General features: G+C 34.9%; 1 pseudogene; it reads left to right on the top strand.

Annotated features, from left to right (window-relative positions):
- The first annotated feature begins 9269 nt into the window (after positions 1–9269).
- The window catches only part of LOC102748298 (golgin subfamily A member 7 pseudogene), a 23178-nt pseudogene continuing 13866 nt past the window's right edge, over positions 9270–18581 (top strand).

The following is an 18581-nucleotide window of genomic DNA, read 5'->3' as shown; positions in this document are numbered from 1 at the left end:
CCACAAAAGGAAAGATCCTAAGCACAACAATGAAAAGAAACAATATAAGTATGTAATTATAGCTAAATAATGGTCCCCCAACTATGTGCATTTCCTAATCTCCTGAAGCTATGAATGTAACCTCATACATCAAAAAGGACTTTTCACATGTGGTTAAATCAAGGCCTTTGAGATGGGGAGATAATCCTGATATCCTGTTGGGCCTGATATAATCACAACAGTCCTGGTCCTCATAAAAAGGATGCAGGAGAAATCAGTGTCAGAAGAGAAGATGATTTGATAATGGATTAGAGTGATAAGCTTTGAGGATGGAAGAAGAGGCCACCTGCCAACAGCCACCAGAAGCTAGAAAAGTCAAGGGATTGAATTCTCCCTACCAGAGCCTCCAGAAAGATCCAGTACTATAGACACCTTGACTTTAACCTAATAAACCTGATTTTAGACTTCTGATGTCCAGAACAACATGGAAATAAATTTGTGTTGTGTCAAGTTTGTAGTAATTTGTTAGAACAGCAATGGAAACCAATACAATAATAGCAGGAATGATTACAGGTTGATGACTATATTACCAGCAGCAAGTCTAAAGGTGTTCTGCTCTACCTGTGTAAAAGCACCTGACCCATGCCACAGATTAAGGAGTCAACAATACCTTTTCTTATTAAATTGTATTCTCTTGGCAGCTACTAAAAGAAACTTGATGGTCTGTGTGAATATTTTTGCTTCTTTGAGCCATGGCTAGGTATTTGTTTTTCATTTTCAAAGGCAAGCCAAATATTAACATTTTTATTTTTTGCCTCACTTCCTTGGTGTAAGAAGTTAGTTTTATTTTACTCAGTAAGCAGTCTGTCTACCCAAATTCCAGCTCATCTAATCAGGAGCTCAGATAAATGCCTCAGATAAATGAGGAGCTTAGACGCTGCCTACCCTTTGCTTACAGCCTTTGAGGGAGCATTGCTTGTGTTCTCTATATTGTTTTGGCTGCCCCTCACAATAGGCAAGTAGCCAGTAGCTCAGAAATATGCTGCTCAGTGTCCTGGCAGAGGTTGCTTCACCTCTTTAAAGGAGCCGATGAAGGCAGGCTGTTATGTTTTGGTAAACAAGCCTGACTGTAGAAAAACATACCGTTTTGATACAAAGAAAGCTGCCTCTTGCCAGAGACACCAGCTTATCTCATGAAAAGGAGAGAATTAGTTCATTCCTCTTAATATGTTAATTGAAATTAATTTAAAATTACATTTTAAAGGATAATTATATCCAGCTACAGTAAACATTATCACACTGCTTACCAAGTTCTCTCTTCTATTAGACTGTGAGCTAAGGTTAGACATGTGCTATGTAATGTCGTGCAGATTTTCAGAAGTCAGAAGCTAGTTTAAATAACAAAATATGTATATCCTCTAAAGTCCTTCCAAGTAAATGGAGGGAGTTGAGGGTATTGGTTATACCCCAAGAGCCAGATGCCTGGGGTTCAATCTTCACTGCCGTATATTCACTGTGTGATCTTTAGCAATCTACTTAGCCAGTGCCTTATTTCTTCACTTGTAATATCAGGCCAATATCTGTTTCATAAGATTATTATAAGAATTATGTTAATTCATATTTGTAAAGGGCTTAGAACAGTGTCTGACCCCTGGAAAATGCTCAAATGTGTATTAAAATAAATAAAAACTGAAAAAAGTAAAAAAAAAAAAATTAGGTGGAAATTACAGAAAGAGAGCAGAATTACAGAGGTTAGTTGGAACAAAAAAGTTGAGTTGGCTGTTAATCAGTGGCCATTTGGCTGCACGAAATAGAAATCATTAGTTAACTACTTCAATCCACAATGGGATATCCCACAAAATCAAATGGCAAAGAAATATAGTTAAGGGAGGCTGATATAAGAATTGGAAGATTGGGAGTCAAAATCTTTTTTTTTTATTTAAATTAAATCAGCCAACATATAGTACATCATTAGTTTTTGGTGTAGTGTTCAATGATTCATTAGTTGTGTATAACACCCAGTGCTCATCACATCATGTGCCCTTCTCTTTTTTTTTTAAATATTTTATTTATTTATTTGACAGAGAGAGACACAGTGAGAGAGGGAACACAAGCAGGGGGAGTGGGAGAAGGAGAAGCAGATTTCCTGCCGAGCAGGGAGCCCGATGCAGGCCTCGATCCCAGGACCCTGGGCCGAAGGCAGACGCTTAATGACTGAGCCACCCAGGTGCCCCTCATGTGCCCTTCTTAATGCCCATCACCCAGTCACCCCATTCCCCCACCCACCTCCCTTTCCACAACCCTCAGGTTGTTTCCCAGAATCAAGAGTCTCTCATGGTTTGGCTCCCTCTCTGATTTCTTCCCATTCAGTTTTCCCTCCCTTCCCCTATGATCCTCTACACTATTTCTTATATTCACATGTGAGTGAAACCATATGACAACTGACTGATTTCACGTAGCATAATACCCTCCAGTTCCATCCACATCGATGTAAATGGTAGGAATTCATCCTTTCTGATGATTGAGCAATATTCCTTTGTATATATAAACCACATCTTCTTTATCCATTCATCTGTTGAAGGACATCTCAGCTCCTTCCACAGTTTGGCTATTGTGGACATTGCTGCTATGAACACTGGGGTGCAAGTGCCCCATCTGTCACTACATCTATACCTTTGGGGGTAAATACCCAGTAGTGGAATTGCTGGGTCGTAGGGTAGCTCTATTTTTAACTTCCTGAGGAACCTCCATACTGTTTTCCAGAGTGGCTGCACCAGCTTGCATTCCCACCAACAGTGTAAGAGGGTTCCCCTTGCTCCACATTCTTGCCAAGATTTGTTGTTCCATGTCTTGTTAATTTTAGCCATTCTGACTGGTGTGAGGTGGTATCTCATTGTGGTTTCGATTTTTATTTCCCTGATGACAAGTGATGTAGAGCATTTTTTCATGTGTCTGTTGGCCATTTGTATGTCTTCTTTGGAAAAGTGTCTGTTCATGTCTTCTGCCCATTTCTTGACTGTATTATTTGTTTTATTTGGTGTTGAGTCTGAGAAGTTCTTTATAGATCTTGGGATGCCCACTCTCACCACTGCTGTTCAACATAGTATTAGAAGTCCTAGCTTCACGAATCAGACAACAAAAAGAAATAAAAGGCATTCAAATTGGCAAAGAAGTCAAACCCTTACTCTTCTCAGATGACATGATACTCTATGTGGAAAACCCAAAAGACTCCACCAAAAAATTGCTAGAACTCATATAGCAATTCAGCAATGTGGCAGGATACAAAATCAATGCACAGAAATCAGTTGTGTTCTTATGTACTAACAATGTGACTGAAGAAAGAGAAAGTAAGGAATCGATCCCATTTACAATTGCACCCAAAACCATAAGATACCCTGGAATAAACATAACCGAAGAGGTAAAGGATCTGTACTCTAGAAACTACAAAACACTTATGAAAGAAATTGAGTAAGACACAAAGAGATGGAAAAACATTCCATGCTCATGAATTGGAAGAACAAATATTGTTAAAATGTCTATGCTACCCAGAGCAATCTACACTACACATTCAATGCAATCCCTATCAAAATACCATCAACATTTTTCACAGAACTGGAACAAACAATCCTAAAATTTGTATGGAACCAGAAAAGACCCCAAATAGCCAGGGGAATGTTGGAAAAAGAAAACCGAAGCTGGGGGCATTACAATGCCTGACTTCAAGCTCTATTACAAAGCTGTCATCATCAAGACAGCATGGTACTGGCACAAAAACAGACACATAGATCAATGGAACAGAATAGAGAACCCAGAAATGGACCCTGAACTCTAATCTTCGACAAAGCAGGAAAGAATATCCAATGAAAAAAGACAGTCTCTTCAATAAATGGTGCTGGGAAAATCGGACAGCCACATGCAGAAGAATGAAACTGGACCATTCTCTTACACTATACACAAAGATAAACTCAAAAGGGATGAAAGACCTAAATGTGAGACAGGAAGCCATAAAAATCTTAGAGGAGAACATAGGCAGTAACCTCTTTGACCTTGGCCACGCAACTTCTTGCAAGACATGTCTCCAAAATCAAGGGAAACAAAAGCAAAAATGAACAATTGGGACTTCATCTAGATAAAAAAAGCTTCTGCACAGCAAGGGAAACAGTCAACAAAACTAAAAGGCAACCTAAGGAATGGGAGAAGATATTTACAAATGATATAACAGATAAGGAGTCAAAACATTTTTGCTGAAATTTCATGGACTTCTGTGTTTGGCTCTTTCAGCTTGTTTTAATTCCGCCCCCCCCACCCCCGTGCCCCCAGCAGACTAACTGCTTTGGTGTATCCTTACAGAAAATTACTACTAAATTTAGAGCTCTGCATGGCTCTGCAGCACCCAAAACAGAGTAACGTGACTATTATGCAGGAAAAAACTTGTATTGCTGCAACTTCGGTCAGATTTTCACTTCAGTTTCATTAGAGTCTGTGCAATGGGAAGATAGGCAGGAAAGATATCTGTGATATCTACAACGATTTATTATTCACTTTCATAAGGAGTTGGCTTTTGAATGTAACTTCTGATTGTTCTAAGGAAATTTCCAACTTGATTCTTTAAACTGGAGGGAAATCTATTAAATTATTTATTTATTTATTTATTTATTTATTTGACAGAGAGAGGGCAAAAGAGGGAACACAAGCAGAGGGAGTGGGAGAGAGAGAAGCAGGCTTCCCGCTGAGCAGGGAGCCCGATGCGGGACTCGATCTCAGGACCCTGGGGTCACGACCCAAGCGGAAGGCAGATGCTCAAAGACTGAGCCACCCAGGTGCCCCTAAACTGGAGGGGAATTTAAAAATATGCGTTCTCATGCAATAAAATATAACTGACATTAGCTAAGTTGAATAAATGGATATAAAGTCTGTAAGCCTCCCTCAACTATTTTTAGCTAAAAGGAAAAACAGAACTACTATCATAATGGAAAATATATATATATATATTATTTATAATTTTAATGCCACTTTTATTTGAATAAAACTTTACAGGTCGCCTGGGTGGCTCAGTCGTTAAGCGTCTGCCTTCGGCTCAGATCATGATCCCAGGATCCTGGGATCGAGTCCCACATCGGGCTCCCTGCTCGGCGGGAAGCCTGCTTCCCCCTCCCCCACTCCCCCTGCTTATGTTCCCTCTCTCTCTGTGTCTCTCTCTGTCAAATAAATAAATAAAATCTTTAAAAAAAAAAAAAAAACTTCACAGTCTATAAAGCCCTTTAATTTATGGTATTTTGTTATAATGTAGCCAAGACTTCTCAAAGTGGTCAGGCTATGTCAGTAATATTAGAATGTTTTGTGCATTTTGTATAATTAATTCTCTCAAAATGTTTGGAGGTTGGAAGAAAATTGTATCATCACTGCATGTTGGAATAATAAGCTCTAAGGAGAGTTGTGACTGGCCTTGGCTTTATGTTGTGATACTCAAAATAGAATACTCAGTACTTTTGCCAGAATTTAGGGGCCTCAGTTAGGCCAAGAACAGACAGACCTTATAATAGAGGGGAAAAGCAAAATAAGTGTATGTTCTCTAAAGTGAGTGTATTGCACCAGTCTGTCCTATCCGCGTGGAGTGAGTACTCATTGTTACAAGAAAGCACGATACATAGCTTTTTGCAATCCACAGATGATCTCTTCATAAAAAAAGCTGAAAATGATTATATGAAATTCCATATTCAATTCAGATTTTGATTTCAGCAGTTAAAAAATATTCACTGTGAAAAGCAGAGAATGACTTCTCTTCTTCCATACACATTCTCTATAGTTGAATGTACAGTTATCCATTAACTACAGGAAGGAACAGAGCACTACAAATCATTTATTAAGCTATCTAGTTAATGTCCTTTCTATCCATCTAATGACTGTCTATCTATCTATCATCTATTTATTCCTATCATCTAATGAAAAGCTACCCTGGAATAAGTTTTCCCTTAATTAACTGAATAGACAGAAACAAAAACAAAAACAAAAACAAAAAACAAGCAAGCAAGCAAGGAAGGAAGCAAACAAAGAAACAGACAAAAAGAAAAAAAAAGATTCTGACTTCTTTTAGATATATAAATTACCCAAGCCACCCCTCAAAATCATCCCATAATGTACTTTAATCAGCATCCAGAAACTTTTCTATAAAGAAAAAGAAGAAACTTAGTGTCTACCCAACAGCATTCATTTTAACTCTCAAAGTATGCCATGCATATGGCAGATATTCATTAACGCTATTCATTTGAAGATTGCCTCACTAAGTGCTGCATCTATATTTTTGAGCCTGAATTATAGAAGTATTAACTAGAAGATATGTAAGAGCACTTATTCCAAATTATATGTTCTTTCTTTCAAAAATGAGATATTAAGTGCATCCTGCCTGGTACTGTTAAATATCTGCTCATATTTCTTAAAAGAAAGGTATTTAAATTAATACATTCATTTGAAAATGTCATTACTGAAGAACTTTGTCCCTCTTACATTAACCTTTTACAAAATAAGACTAAGGTTTAGTTCCATATAGATTGACTTCCCTTTGATACAATGAGGGGAAATAATGAATGACAGATATTTATATGTAAAAGCAGGTAGCTAGCTGTGCTTGTGAATTAACAGTTTTTGTTGACAATTGCAGCAATGAATACAGTAAATCCTCTGGAGCTGTCATGCTCCACTAGGTGAATAATCTGCTTTTGATGCCTCCCTAAATATGTATTTACATGAATGATTGTAATGGCTATGAAGAGGCAATTATATCAAGCAAGTCAATAATATTCTTTTTTAGGAGTCTTAATCTGGTAGAATGTATTCCACCAGTTTCCAAATGACAACTTTCAATGATGCTTTCAAATAGGAAATGTTCCAAATTTGAAAAAAATAAAATGAAAGGTCCATTAGTTGTTTAGTTATCAGATATATGAGTAACAATATCCATTATCTGAAACAAACAAACAAAAAAACTATTTGGTGCTCTATTAATGCTCCATAGTTAGTTTAGATTATTATGCCAGTTTTCTATTTTACTTTGTCTTTCTAGTCATAGTTTAAGCAGTATTTTGATAAGAACTAATAACATGAGCAAATTTTTAAAAATAGTGTCGATCAATTCCTATTGATCAATTCCTATTGATCTACAAAAGGAACTTCAGAATTAATATATCAAGTGGATGAATGGATTTATAGACCCAAGATTGGAAACATGTATATTTTGGGTCTAGTTTTAGACTACTTAAAAATAACACGCTGGTACCCATCCTGTTTCTATAAATTATATGAAGCCCATGATGAATATGAGTCCTGTATTTGGAAAGAAAAATAAGCCAGGCTGTTTGCTTAGCTTTGCCTATTATGAACATATTTGCACATATATATTTGGCAACAGAAGCTAAACCTCAAAATCTCAGCTGAACTTTTATCAACACAACTTTTGATAGCTTTTATAATTGTGTTCTGGTAATTGTTTGTTTTTTTTTCATAATTGCTGTTAACACTTAAAACATGATGAGGTACTGCTCAAGGTCTATTATGCCAAATGGTGCATAGTAGACAATCTATATCCATATTTCCATTTCTGTTCCTATCTTTATATCTGTTACAGATTCCAGAATAGTAGTATTTATTTAGCCAAGAGTATTACAGAATGACACATGCGGAAGACTAAAAATATCTTCAAAATAAAAATACTGACCTTAACTACTATTACTACTAATAATGAAAGTCTAAGAGTAATCCATTATATCATATAATCCTCATAAACTTGTGTTGACATCAATCTTCATTTCATATATGAAAAATGTAGAGCTCAGGAAGTTGAGTTAGATTATGTAACTCAAGTAGCCAGGCAGGAGGTCATCATTTCAAGGAAGGTCTTTTGACTTCCAAATGCTTGCTTCTTCAAATATGTCCAATCTGACCTTTATAACCCAAAACTTTTTAATTGAATAATTTATGTTAATAAGTGAATTAAATTATCCCATCCTAGTAAAGTGATAAGTTTTATCTCTGACAAATTCAGATGTCACAATCTGTTCAGTTAACAAATTTTCTCACCTTCATCAGATCAACCTTGTAAAATACCAGTTGATAAGTAAGTACTCAGTGCTAAGATTTTTTTAGAGTATAATTTTCATCTTCAAGGAGTATATCTATTTTTCTATACCTTATTCATCATAGGCCTTTTCCTAAGTGATTTTTATTACTTGTAAATTTTTAAGTTTAAGCATTTATCACTATTTCTCATAATAGTTGGTCTGAATCAACAAATTTAAAAGGTAGTTAAGTCCATCATGAGACTTTCTGCAAAACAGCTGAGAGCATTTGTAAAATTTGAATGTAGTTTTAATAATTGAGAAATGAACAAACCACAGAATAGTTCTCAAAGCTCAGTAAAAGATTGATTACATTTACCCAAATATAATTATTACCAAAATAACTATTTGTCTTACTATAAATGCCTACCATACACCACATAAACAGTTTATGTCAAAATAATATTTTTCAATGAATACTTGAAAGAAAATATTTGTGTAAGGAATATTCCTTTTGGATTCTTTTCTTTTTAATTTACAAATAAATATTGAAGCAATTATCCTCTGGTCTGGAACACTATTTGATTTGGGTGGAGTTATGTTATCACAGAATATAGTCTTGAAACTGGAAATCCTTTCTGGTTAGTGCTTTTCCACAGAAGTTGTCATTTGTAATCATTTTCACACTTGGCAGTTTTGTATCCTGCCTTGCCTGAAAGTCTTCATTCAGAATTTTCTTGGTTTTTTTCCAGAGAGAAAAAAAAAAAATCTAATTTTTGTTCTACTTTAAATGCTTCCCTCATATACATGCATATCGGTAATAGTCAATAGGGCTCATTTTAATTTTCTAGGCCAATGAGCTGGGCCTGTCTGTCCGTCAGAGTCATTAGAATTTGGGGAACGCTGATCAACATAGGAGATGCACTCATCTGAAGTTTTCCCATTCTGCTAATACAAAGCTTTTAACTGACATCAGCATCATGTGGCAAAATTGCTTCCAACCTCATTTAAACAGCTGCACTTTGGAATGGATTTTAGTAAGTTGGTGAAGCATAAGTTTGGAGATGTATGAATCAACGTGGACAAAAGCCAGGTTTCAGAAATTTGGTTTCTTTTTATCATCTATCATCTATCTATCTCTATATACAAAAATAAAGATATTATTTAAAATATGAGATAAAATATGGATATCTATCCAAATATGGATATCTATCTATGGATGAAGACAATGGGTTAAAGATGGAGACTGATGAATGGTGCACAATATGCCATTGTTCAACTCTGTGGCTTGAACCTATAAACCTTGACCTTCTGCCTCAGCCACTACGATTGACTCGCTCAGGCCTAGGCAAGTAAAGAACTCTTTGCTATACCATTTCTTATTTTCTGAGCCATGAAATAACAGTGTGGCACCCATTGCTGCTTCCTTTTTATTGATGTAGAAATGATTCTCTTTTTCTTCTTTCTTTTTTTTCTTCTCATGAGTGCCAACTCACACAGACTCCATTATTATTTCTTAAAATTGCCATTATCTAATGTTAATAGTGGCAGTATTTCTTTGCTTTCCAAACCTCACAGAAACACATTTATATCAGAATATATGTCAAGTCAGAGAAAATTAAGAATACAACTGAAAATGGGGCGCCTGGGTGGCTCAGTCCTTAAGCATCTGCCTTCGGCTCAGGTCATGATCCCAGGGTCCTGGGATCGAGCCCCGCATCGGGCTCCCTGCTCTGTGGGGAGTCTGCTTCTCCCTCTCGCACTCCCCCTGCTTGTGTTCCTTCTCTCACTGTTCTCTCTCTCTGTCAAATAAATAAATAAAATCTTTAAAAAAAAAAAAAAAGAATACAACTGAAAAGTCAATTTGGAACATCATTGCAATTTTTCTTTTTATAAAGTCTGATCACTCAGCTTGTATATCAATTGGAGTAGCCTAAAAAATAATTTTTGACTATAAAATAATCACACAGTGTTTAGGTGAGTTTGAGATAACTCAGTAAAAGTTTAGGAAAATGTTCTTTCCATCACAATTTTTATGACTTTTTCCTTTAAACTGTATTTAAAACACAACCACCACCACGAGTTTTCTTCAAGAGCTCTCTGCAGTGCTAAATGCTCCATCTAGTGGCATAATTGAGCCCTGGCAAAACTTATTACACTTGAATCATAGTAAGTTTGTTCACATTCTCTATTCAATGAGGTGTGTCGGTGATACAACTGCTCAGGAATAGAGTACAGTTTCAAAATACATAAAATTTATATATCTTTAGTTAATACTTTGGTTGAAATATAAGCATTTTACATTATAAAATTATACTATAAATTTAATACTTTTAAGGAGAGTTATGTGTTTCTACTAGTAACTTGAAATAACTCACACAATCAAAGTAGTGGATATTATGTAACATTTATATAGATTTAAAACCTGAGAATGAGTTAATCCAAACTTTTTAGGAATGACAGACAATTTAAGTGCAATATTTGCCATATATCTTTAGTCTTTTTTAAATTGAACTTTTTTCTAAAACAAAAAATACATTAAAATTTGTCACTAGTTTAATCTTGCTCCTAACTTTGACATATACCTATCTAAGTCAGGGGTCAGCAAAATTCTTGTCGCAAAGATACAGATAGTAAATATTTTTGACTGTGCTTCGAAGTACACCCGGACCCCTCCCCCAAATCCTTCGGTGGTGGTTGTTTTACACTTTAAAAATTTAAATAAGTAAAAAAATAAAAGAACAGGCTTAGTTCTTGGGCTGTAAAAAACAGATAGTGGGCCAGATTTGGCCCACAGGATATGCCGTGTCAACCCCTGATCTCGATTATTACATTTATAGAATATGAGCATTTTTTCGATTTTCTTCAAACAAATAATGACAGAGTGATATCATCTTTGTCTTTTATTTAGTTACTTTTGGGAAAATCCTTGTTGGATGAATATATAGTCAGTGACCTTATAATAGGAAATTTTAAAATTACATTCAACAAGGTATCTTTTTTTTTTTTAATTTAGTGTAACGTAATGTTATATTGGGTAGCATAACAGGATACGGTGAAACTTGAAAGAACCTAAAGTAGATCACAGTAAAGCTTAAAATATTACCATGATATAACATAGAACAGAAGTCCTGTGACCAAAAACTAGATAAGCTTTTAAGAAATTACTATGGTTTTGTGAGAATCATGAGAAGAGGGTTTTTCATCTCTTTTTAATAGAAAATGTGTTCATGTATCTTGTTGCAAATTCCATAAAAGAAGTAATAATAATTCCTACTTTTCCTAGGCCTTTGGGGATAGCATTTTCATGACCTTGAGGTCAAGCATGGCTGTATGAATTGCTTTGTCTAAGGAAAAATGAGTGGAATTGAAATATGCCAATTCTAAATAGAAGCAAAAATAGAATAGAATAAAAAAAAAATCCAGATTCTGTAAGGAGAGACTTAATTTTAAAAAGTTATTGCAAAGGGGTAGAAGGGACCATGGCAATAGGGAAAGGGAGATTATTGCAATAGGGAAAACATTTAGAACATAAGATCTGCAAATGCCTCAAAGTTTGGCAAAAAGGATTATTTTTCTTTTCTAGGAAGGAGTAAACAAGGCTAAAAAATAACAGTGTGGGGCAGTGGGATGAATGGGAGTGGCATGATTAGATTGCAGGTCAGAGAATGTTTCACCTGGAGGCCAGCGTATTCTCCTGAGTGGCATTTAAGGAAAGGCTTTATCCTAACTTAGGCCAAAGGTGGGCCAAAGTCCAGGAGTCTGGGGGATGGAAAGGATCTTAAATAAAATTTGGTTAACAAGCATTTTGTTCCAATTGATCACTGGGGACAAGCAGTTCAGCTACTCATTTTTGAGATGAAGAAGGGGAATCTGGAGAGTTCATGTTTAGTCTTCTCATAGTTAAACAGGGGGGCATCCACGAGTCTCATCTAAATCATGTGGGAAAGGATGTTTATCTGTAGTAGGCTGTTTCCTGGAACACAATGGATAAGTGATTTCTTCAACCATGGATGTTTACTAGGATCACAGATCTGGATAAAATTCAACATCGTCAAAGCATCTAATTGCTAGTGCCATAATAATTGTTAAAAGAAAATGTTCCACAGACGATTTACTGATCTAGTAAGTTCTTATTCAATGATTCATGAATCAGGTAGCATCCAGTCTAGCAAATAGAAAGGAGCTCTGAAAAGCTGTACGAGGTGATTTTTATAAACCACAGTAAACAAGAATAAAAACATTATACTTGGCATTTGCTGATTGGTTAAAAGCTGGGTTACTTTCCTTATATAGAGCAAAGGGAAGTAGAATTAGATTGCTTACTTGTGCTGAGCAGGGCAGTGCTGAGTTGAGTGGTTTGCCTAGGCCTTTCTTTTCTGGGAGAGCCAAATATAGAAACCCAGTTGAGTTTTGGTTTGCTGATATGGGGCTTAGCATGAGGGACTCCATCTGGGGTCTAATCTGGTTACTTTAACATAAAGCTCCTTTGTTACATTTGTTCTAAAAGATTGGAGAGATCTGACATGCTGTGGCAACACCTGAAGAAGCACATCTTAGGTCTCTAGCCAAGTAATAGACTCTAAGAGAGAGTGTAATATACCTTTATTGTTATTATCAAGGAACTAATGAGTTAATACTATTATGCTATTATGATTACAATAACTTTGATATTTACTAGTTGCTTGGCCATTTTACCCAATTTCCTTCTGATTCTTGAATAAGAGAGGATTTGTATATAAATAAAGATAAATAAAACTTAGATCCCCAAATGTATTAGGTAGGCTTGAGAATAAAATCTGAAAATTAATAGAAAGTGCTCAAGGGTTTCTCTTTTTCTTCTTTTTCTTTCTTTAACTTAGCTCTTTTAACATTGAGAAGAATGTTTTTTATTTTATTTTACTTTATTTGAGAGAAAGAGTGAGCAAGAGAGAGAACACAGAAGCAGGGGCAGGACTCTGGGATCATGACCTGAGCTGAAGGCAGACGCCTAATCGACTGAGCCACCTAGGTACCCCTCTTCTTTTTCTTTTTAAACCAAAAACAGCAAAAATATGTGTTTTTGAGAGAAGTTATGATTATCCAGAGAAACTATTGCACAAAATGAAACAATGATTCATTGAATTAGTGTGTGGGAATTAAAGCTTATATAAAATTTTTAAAATAGCAAGAGATGAAGGTTTCCATTCTATTTAATTTTGCCTTACTAAGCATAGTCTAATAACCTCCTTTTGTTTTTTTTAATGCAGCATTTACATATATGGTTATGTATAATGCTGATGAGGAACTTATAATAATTTTAAGAATAAGAAATAGTTAAAATATAAGTACTCTGGTCTTCTTTAAAATGGAGAATTTCATGGCCAAAACACACTTCTACATTTTCCTTTTATGGGAGAATATAAGTATAAAATTCTCTTTAATGTTCATGAAATAGGAGTATTTACCCAAATGATTTTTGGAATGTATATTTTATATTAAAAAGTTGAAGAAAGAGGACACAATTTAGGCATAATCTTAATATTTACATTTTTTGGATGGTTCTTTTCTGACTCGAAGATATGCACAATGTCTTTATATGTTGAAAATGAAGCAACTGACTATGTATGATAGTAAAAGATGTCTGAACATGTTACAAATCATTTGATGTGTTTATATAGGCTATGTAATTCAAAATGCTAGCGCATGTTTATCTGAGAAGTTCATAAAATGTTAGTGTTTTAAAATAAGAAACATATTTTAAAAAACATGTAAATTACATATAATGCACTAAATATAATAAATGTGTGAGGTAAGTATGCATTTATTATTATTTAATAAGAATCTGAAAAATCAACAATAAGATAAAAATTAATAAAATGCTTATTCTAGAAAACACTTGAAAAATACACTTTCAAAATTGTATTGATGGCCTAGCCTAGATAGGAAATTGTACCACATATTTTCTGTAAGTGGGGTAGTTTGAACTTCACCTAATTTCTATTATGGTCAAGATCGGACATATGAGATATAGCTCCTCAGGATTATAGTCAAGTACAATTTATTAGGAGAACCCTTTCTGTGGCTTCCTGTAGAGACTGGAATCAAAACTTTGACTTCATTAACTATGTACACAAATCAACAAAATTAACTGGTTTAGATTAGCCAAAACAGTATTTTTTTAAACACAGTATTTAGAAAATAAAAATCTATAGATAGCACAGTTAACATTTTGCCTGATTTTGATGTATCTATTGCATCATTTAGAACCTTAGTCCAACAAGATCAAAGTGGTAGGGAGTTTCCCCAATGTCACCTGCAGGTAACAGAATTAGGGCAGGCTCTTGGACTTGGTATTTTTCCCAGGATTGCTTATAATTTCTGGTGACTAAATTGGCCATAAATTAATGTATTGAAATTCATTTCTATTTTCCGTACGTCTAACAGAGCTGTTAAAGAGCACCATAAAAGACTTTCTTTCAGGATTTAGTAGCAAGTATGTGCTGTAATTTATCGCTCATGAGTGATGTCTGTTTTCTGCCATGTATTCTGGCTTGTTGACTAGGCAGCAATCTCATTCACCTTGTGCCAGGACATAGCTTTGTCTTCTGGAGTGTGGATTGTCACAAAAGAATAATGATTCTGCAATTCCATGTAGATATGAATTAGTTTCCAGACACATAAAATGAATCAACACAGTGAAATCACTGGAGATTATTTGCTTTGAGGTTGAACTTTTGCAAATGATTGTTCTGATAGAAGTATAGTTTAAAAAGATTTTACCTTCAATTAGTCTTTTCAACGCTTTACATATTATAAGGCAGATGTCAAGCTGTCTCACAGATGTACTGAAAAATCCAACTTTCCCAGTTGTGAAATCCAGAATTCTTTGCACATAGAAGATTTTAAAGTGGCTGATGTTTTTGCATTGAGGAATTACATGCATGTCTTTAGGATTTATCTAATATAACATGATTAGAATCTGAGAACAAAAGAGTTGACTGATGATAATCTCTGAAAGATACATCAGATGGCTTCTTACAATAGAATATTTAAGGGTCAGGGCAACGTTTTATTTTATTTATTTATTTATTTATTTATTTATTTATTTATTTATTATTAAATGTCTTCTGAACCATGCTAGATATTATAATAACATGTTAGGAGTTAAGACCTTACCTTCAAGTATGGTTTCCAGCTAATTAAGAAAACAATACAGATTCCCACCAGAAGACAATATAGATCACCATCACCAATGTGCTTCAAACTCATCAATGGATCACTATGCCAGATAAATTCAAGTCTTGGAACATGTTATTCAAGCGTCAATGTGACTTGGCACATACCTATCTCTGCACTGTCCTATCTAGATTTATGCTTTAAAATGCATGATAGCTGGTAGTTCCTCACACACCTCTTACTACTTTATACATATGTATCGTCTCAATCACACTTCTTACCTAAAATGCTCTTCCCACAGATCTTGGACAAATTTTTTCCTTATATCCTTAGGCGTTATCTCTGTCTTCATCAGTTCAGGGAAAACTTTTGAAATTGTCTGTTTGCATGGGGTTCTCTACATGTATTAGTCTGCTCAGGTTTCTGTAACAGAATACCATAGACTGGGTGGCTTATAAACCCCAGAAATTATTTCTCATAGTTCTTGACACTTGGAAGTCCAAGATCAGGTGCTAGTAGATTTGATGTCTGGTGAGAGCCTGCTTCCTGGTTCATAGACAGCTGCCTTCTAGCTGTGTTTCATGGCAGAAAGGGTGAGATACCTCTCTGAGGTCTCTTTTATAAGAGCATTAATTCCATTCATGAAGGCTCTACCATCATGACATAATTACCTCCCCGAAGCCCCACTTCCAAATACCATCATACTGAGGATTAGGTTTCAACATATGAATCTGGGAAGAACACAAACATTCAGTTTATAGTACTACATAATAAAAGCATAAGGTATAAAGTTGAAATTTCTGTGTATACATTTGCTTTCCTTCCTAGATTATCAGTGCTAGTTTACTCATTTTCATTTCTCTTTTAGCAAAGTGGTTGGCACATGATTGAGGGTCAAAAATATTGGCTAAATTGATTTTGAAAATTGGATAAATTTAGGGAAAAATAAAAGTCGCTCTAGACAGGCTTATGTAGTAAATGCTTTATAACAAAATGGAATTATATACCTATAAAATATGCTATGTGTTGATTATTCTTTAGGCATGTTTGTTTCCTATTTCAACTTTAGGAAGGAATGAGTGACTGGAGAAGAAAAAGAGGATTTAATAAACCAGACTGATCTGTGCAAGTAAAAATTGGTAGTATTAGTGTGACTTACTGGACTTAGAAGTAGTGATATTATGAGATATATATGAGATTAGATATATATATATATACCCAAACCTGTTTTAGAAGTCATGTGACTATTATCTGTAAATGATTATAAAGCCAGTATTTCTCAAGCAACCAAGGATACGGAATGATGGGAGAGATATATGTTCTCTAGATTTTGATCTTGACCAACCTGAAGTAGCCCTCTTACAAAAAAAAATATATCAGAATGGAAACAATATTTATAACTAGCTGTATGATATAGCTGCTGAGAATTGTATTATTTAATCTGATAACTAGAGAATGCAATTCAAACGTAAGTTGGCTTTAATTATTTTAAGAGCAGTGATTTGGAAGAAGATTCAAGCTTATAACTACAAAAGGAAGAAAAGTGGGTTAAAGATAAAGGGAGATGGTGTTTTTAGGAGAGTGTTCTAATATTTCAAGTTTATTTACTTTCAAGAAAGTTCCCAACAGAAGTGGTTAATTCACAGTCACTGGAGATAGTCAACATTAGCTGGACAACAGCTGTCACCAATTCCATAGATAGGACCCAAGAATCTGCTGATGGTGGAAGTACCTGACATTTAAAGAAAATAACAATGAACCCTGATATTATAGGGTGTTTTTCATGCTTTTCTCACCCATTTTGTGATACAAGGAATAGCATAAGGTTGACAGGTTGTTTGTTGAAGCATAATAATCCTGTGGTCCTTTCAAAGAGTTCTAATGGAAAATGTCTCCCTGAATGTTAGTATCTTTTTTTAAGCACATCTAGTTCAACACTTAATAGACTACACATTATGGAAAATATGAGGGCTGTCATTACAACTGGATGAAAAATTTAGTTGATGTAATTCATTCCACATAATGCAGTATTCTCTTCCTTCCTGTTTGTTTAAAAAATAATTCCATGCAAAGTCCACAGTCTGCACTGAAATAGCCTGCAGTATGTCTGAAAATATATACTGCAAAGTTAAATAAGACCTTAAGGAAAATTTATTTTGTCCTGTCAGATTCTGCCAGTATTGTCCTGAATCCACCTCACCCTCCCTCAAGTCAATTTAGTGCCCTGAACATTGAATGTAGTATGCATATCCCCAGGCTTAAATTGAGCTCAGGAGGAATTCGTTCTTGACTTAGAGTTTGGTGAGCATAAAAAGTAGGTTAATTTTATAGAAAAGATTCAGCAGCAAATCTGAAATATCAAAGTGAAGCATATAATTCCATTTACAGTGTACATGGAGGGCAGACTGAGTCACTAGGCAAGGGAATGAAAGCCTGGAGTATCAGACCACAGCAAGGGTCATAGAGAGTATCTGGTTATGAAAATATTTAATGAAATAAATAATTTGGATTTCAGTTTCAAATAATCTTATTCTACTTGTTTCCTAGGAAAATAATGTACCAGATGGAATCCTATCACATTCATATCTTATCACCTAATGTAAATATAGGTGACTACGTTAATGGAACCAATATTATTTTGTACATTTTTCTAGCACTATTAAATATTTACAATAGTAGAAATAAGCAGAAACATAGATAATGACCAAATATAATTTCTACCATATAGGCATTCCTTTTACTTTCCTCTCCAGCGTGTGAAATATAAAAACTCAGTGCACCAAGAATGTAGATATGCTCACATATATCTCAGCTTTTCCTTAAAGGAAAGTTAAAATTTTAGTTACACAATTAGATAACTCTTTTCATAAAATTTATATTTAATTATTTATGAAAAACTGAGAAGTATAAGACTCTCCATAATCTATTCCAAACTTTTCACTTACTCCATCATAGTTCTCTTCTTACTGCCTTTTTTGGATTAGAGAAATAAATAAATAAATTTCGTGAAGTATATTAGCATCTGACAAGAAAAAAATATACAGGTTTTTATGAAATATTTAGGGACATTTAAATTTCAGTGGTAGATTATTAAGTAGTATAGAGTCATTAAAAATTAGACATTGTAATTTCTCCATAGTGTCCATAGTAAATTTGTTGGGTTTTATTAGGAGTAAAAAGTTAAGAGGAAATACTTTTTTTTTTTTTAAAGATTTTTTATTTATTTATTTGAGAGAGAGAATGAGAGACAGAGAGCACGAGAGGGGAGAGGGTCAGAGGGAGAAGCAGACCCCCCGCTGAGCAGGGAGCCCGACGTGGGACTCGATCCCGGGACTCCAGGATCATGACCTGAGCCGAAGGCAGTTGCTTAACCAACTGAGCCACCCAGGCGCC

The sequence above is a fragment of the Leptonychotes weddellii genome, chromosome 8 (genome assembly GCF_054177405.1).
Source record: "Leptonychotes weddellii isolate Sample4059 chromosome 8, ASM5417740v2, whole genome shotgun sequence".
Lineage (NCBI taxonomy): Eukaryota > Metazoa > Chordata > Mammalia > Carnivora > Phocidae > Leptonychotes > Leptonychotes weddellii.
Note: the sequence above shows the minus strand (reverse complement) of the source record. Positions and strands in the feature narration are given on the sequence as shown.